General features: G+C 33.8%; 1 non-coding gene across 1 annotated transcript; it reads right to left on the bottom strand.

The window, feature by feature from the left end:
- Nucleotides 1-311: 311 nt before the first annotated feature.
- On the bottom strand, nucleotides 312-418 carry LOC130854664 (U6 spliceosomal RNA). The gene has a single exon (XR_009054113.1). It is a non-coding gene; the product is annotated as a U6 spliceosomal RNA (small nuclear RNA).
- Nucleotides 419-4985: the final 4567 nt, after the last annotated feature.

Here is a 4985-nt window from a genome sequence, read left to right as displayed (position 1 = left end):
AAAATTGGATTATTTATTTTTATTATTTAGTTCTATGAGGTCCTTATATTTTATATATTAACCTCCTGTCATGTATATGGTTTACAAAGACTTTCTCCTATTCCATAGATTGCTTTTTCATTTTATTTCTTTTGCTGTGAAGAAACTTTCAAGTTTGTTGTCCTAGCTGTTTGTTTTGCTTTTGCTGCCTGTGTTTTTGGTGTCATACCCAAGAAATAATTATCAAGAACAAATGTCAAAGATTTTCCACCATGTTTCCTTCTAGGAGTTTTACAGTTTAAGATCTTGAGTTTGTCTTTCTTTTTATAACCAAAAATACGGACTGCTTCATGAATTTACGTGTCATCCTTATGCAGTGGCGATGCTAATCTTATTTGTATTGTTCCAATTTTAGAGTATGTGCTGCTGTAACAAGCACTTCAGTTTAAGTCTTTAATCCATTTTGAGTTGATTTTTGTGTATGGTGTAAAATAAGGATCCAGTTCCATTCTTTTTTGCATGTGGACATCTGTCTTCCTAGCATCAATTATTGAAGAGATTATGCTTTTCCTATTTTGTGTTTTTGGAACCTTTGTTGAAGATCAGTTGATAAAATATCCATGCATTTATTTCTGGGCTCCTTACTCTGTTCATCAGTTTATATGTCTGTTTTCGTGCAGTACCATACTGTTTTTAATTATTGTAGCTTTGTAATATATTTTGAAATCAGGAGGTGTGATACCTACAACTTTGTTCTTTTCTTCTCAAGATTGCTTTGGCTATTCATGGTCTTTTCTAGTTCCATAAGAAATTTAGAATTATTCTTTCTATTTCTGTAAAAATGCCATTGGAATTTTGATGGGAATAGTATTAAATCTGTAGATTGCTTTGGTAGTATGTACATGTTAACAATATTCTTCCAATTCATGAACACAAATTATCTTTTCATTTATTTATCTTCTTCATTTTCTTTCATAATGTCTTACAGTTTTTAGTATACAGATCTTTTACCTCCTTGGATAAATTTATTCCTAAGTATTTTATTCTTTTTAATGCTATTGTAAGTGGGATTGCTTTCTCAACTCCCTTTTGGGATAGTTAGTTGTAATGTATAGAAATCCAGCTGGTTTTTGTATGTTCATTTTCTATCCTTTGCTGAATCCATTGATTAGATCTAACAGTTTTTGTGGAGTCTTTAGGGTCTTCTACTACTATAATATGTCATTGGCAAACAGATAATTTTCCTTTTACAAGTCAAATGTCTTTATTTATTTTGTCCACTTGTCCTGGCTAGGAATTCCAATAGTGTGTTGAAGAGAAGTGGGGAGAGTGGACATCCCTGTCTTGTTCTTGATTTTAGCAAAGCTTTCAGTGTTTCATCATTGAGTATGATATTAGCTACTGGCTTGTCATATATGGCCTTTTTTATGTTGAGGTACATTCCTTCTATACCCAGTTTCTGGCAAGCTTTTAACATGAAAGTGTATTTAATTTTATCAAACACCTTGTCTGCATTTATGGAGATAATTGTGTGACTTTTATCCTCTATTCTGTTAATGTGGTATATTGAACTAATTGGCTTATATATATTGAACCATCCTTGCTTGCCAGGCATAAATCTGACTTGATCATGTATTGGCATCTTGATTTCATTTAGTTGTCTCTCTGTGTTCTCTTATAACTCACTGAGCTCTTTTAAGATGATTACTTTGAATTCTTTCTCAGACAATTCTTAGGCCTCCATTTTTTAAGGATCATTTACTGGAGATTTATTTTGTTCCCTTTTTTGGGTCATATTTCCTAATTCTTCATGTTTCTCATAGCTTTACATTGGTGCCTGTGCATTGGAAGAAATAGTCATCTCTCTGAGTCTTTACAAACTGGCTGCATTAAAGAAAGACTAGCCAGTCAGACTGGCTAGAGATTCTGGGAAACTCTTGAAATTTTCTATGAATGTAAGTGTTTTATTCCTCTTCTTCCTTTGGGGAGATTAAAGGTTGTATAACTTTTCTTAGTCTTAGAGTTGTGCTGGCCACAGTATACCTCCTGTCCCTTTTACTGAGGCAGTGCACTTAAAGACAGGAACAGTGGATGCACACTCAGCTCCTCTCTCTCTCTCCTGATGACCAAGTCTGAGGCTCTTCTTCCAATACCACAGAGCCATAGTGGCTGCTGAGAGCCACTAGTTCCTTTTCCCTGAAATTCTGGGGTATTGAGTGGAACCTCCACTTCTCTTTCTCCCTCCTGAAGGAAAAGTCTCAAGATTATGCACCTTCTCACAATTTTGCAGGGCTGTGCCAGCTGCTGAAAGCTGTCTGCCCCTTTGCTCTGTTCTTAACTGTCTCCAAGTGTTGCAACTATGTCAGTTCCCTCGGCATTTTGCATGAGATTATACAATACCAGGTCTGTCTGAAATGCCTTGAGATTTGTTGCACAGTTAACTCTTTCCTCTCATGGAGAAATTGATGGCTGAGGGGATCTATCTTGCTGCTAAGTCATGCTGGTTTAGTAGAAGAGCTGACAAAGGTAAAGTGAAACTGCTCTTAACTATTTCAGTGTGACTATTCTCAGTTTGAACTCATCTATTGTACTGCAACTTCTTAGCTAGATTCTGGAGTTTTCAAAAAGGCATTTTGGTCCTGAAAGAATTATTAAATTAGCACTTCTGTTTGGGTATAAAGGCTGGGACTTCCTATTCTGCCATCTTGCTGATATCACTCCCTCTATTCTAACTCGATTTCTGCTCTTCAGATCAGAAGACACAGGAAATGTCTGTAGTGAGATATTTAGCATAGAAATAAGAAAAAATAAGGTTTTGTTTATTTTATGATGTTATATCAAATATGGTTTTGATAGGTGTTTATTTTAATCTACTTTGAATCTGTTTATAGCCTCTAATGCAGGCTTTTAATGAATCCTAATTGAAATTAACCCTACTCATCATTCAGAGAAGAACTTTTTTTCACCCCATAGCTCACTTTGAGGTAGGATAACACCTCTGAAAATATAATTACCAAATATCCTTTGTGAGTGAAAAAAATCATCCACTTTTTTGTTCATTAATCCATCTCAATTGCATAATTACCTATATATCTGAAATGAGTTTATACATTTTTGATGCTCCCTCTCAACATACCAAAACTTTACAATTGGAAAATCATATTGCTACTATACCATCTAGGTCCACATGGGTTATTTTAAGAATCAGAGCAGGATAAGTATTCTTGTATAATTACAATGGTTCTACAGTTACAGTAAGGGCACAACCCACATGTTTTTGAAAATATGTAGGTGGAAATATTTGTATGATACACATCATCATGGAAGAAAAACTCATGAGGTCATACAGTCCTATTTTTTTTATATTTTCTGATCTTTAAGATGTAAAAGGTAATCACTGAGTTTCTATGTAAGATGATTCACAGTGCATCCAAATGAAGCAGATAGCCACTGTCATGGGCCAGTGTTTCCATGGAATACCTGAAATGCTTCTGGCCACCACATTGGGGGCAAACTGGATTTAGGCTTCCATTATGGTGGAACCAACAGACAAATCAATTCCATATTTTTGTACAGAAGCCAGTTATTTCTGTTACTGAATAGAGTATTCTGTGATTCCATTTAAGACAGCATTAAAAAGACATGTCAAGGAAAAAATATTTTTGGAAGTAGAATCTTTTTTTGTTGTTAACTTGAATTATCACCAAATTTCATGACCTCAATTCCATTATGAAAGTCCATTTTTAACAGATTCAGTAATTGGAAAATTAAAGTTCAACCATAACCATATTTAATAATTTATTCAGTTCAGATTTTAAATATTTTAATTATTCAATATGTTAAAAAATCTGTGCAAGAACATGTCTTACAAGATATAAATCAAGTACTTCCTGCTAAAATATGTTTAAAAAGCTGTATCTTCTATTCATTCCACTGCCCATTCTTTCACTCCATGCCAACACACTACCTACCTCTGCCCACACCCACTCCATACTCCCCTCTGTCAAATTTGTAAATTAGACTCTCTTCTGAACTGATAAATATCACAATTATACTTTATTCCATAAAGAGCAATTTTATCATATACATGGATGAAGAAATAGCATATTTATTTTTCTACAAGGGAAGCATGTCTAGGAAAGTCTCTAGATGATGTCTTTAACAATTTTTGTGTCCTAAGAGGATATCTTTATGGTTTCACCTATGTGAGAGTTTGTGGAAGTCAAGTTGCACATTTATATTTAGGAAGAAAAAAAATTGAAACTATTAGGAGAACAGTGACTACCACTTCTATCCAGGCTGAGCTTCCTTATCTACAACATATGTTGCTCAACACAGTCTGGTTGAGAATTGCTGAGTCATAATGGAGGTCTTGGCCTTTGTCATCACCTCATTGCTGGTGTTCTGGAGCTCTCTAAGAAGTCTTGTCCTTCACCCTTTCCTTATTGCTTAATGAAATCCAAATGCTCATAATTGGTCAATATACTTTTGAGAAATGGAAGTTCACATTTTTTTCCTATTATTTTTTCAATTTAACTTTTATATTCTAGTTGATTTACAATGTTTAGTTTCAGATGGTACAACAAAGTGATTCAGTTATACATATATATATATCCATTCTTTTTTAGATTCTTTTCCCATATAGATTATTACAGAATATCGAGTAGGGTTCTCTGTGCTATACAGTAAGTCCTTGTTGATAGTATATTTTATATATAGTAATGTGTATATGTTAACCCCAGACTCTTAATTTATCCTTCTACCACCTTTTCCCTTTGGTAACCATAAGTTTAATTTGAAGTCTGTGAGTCTTTCTCTGTTTTGTAAATAAGTTCATTTATATCATGTTTTAGATTCCACATATAAGTGATATCATATAATATTTGTCTTTCTCTGTCTGACTTATTTCACTCAGTATGACAATCTCTATGTCCATCCATGTTGCTGCAAGTGAAATTATTTCATTCTTCTTAATGGCTGAGTAATATTTATTGTATATATGTACC

The sequence above is a fragment of the Hippopotamus amphibius genome, chromosome 5 (assembly GCF_030028045.1).
Source record: "Hippopotamus amphibius kiboko isolate mHipAmp2 chromosome 5, mHipAmp2.hap2, whole genome shotgun sequence".
Lineage (NCBI taxonomy): Eukaryota > Metazoa > Chordata > Mammalia > Artiodactyla > Hippopotamidae > Hippopotamus > Hippopotamus amphibius.
This window is presented reverse-complemented; position numbering and strand designations above follow the sequence as displayed.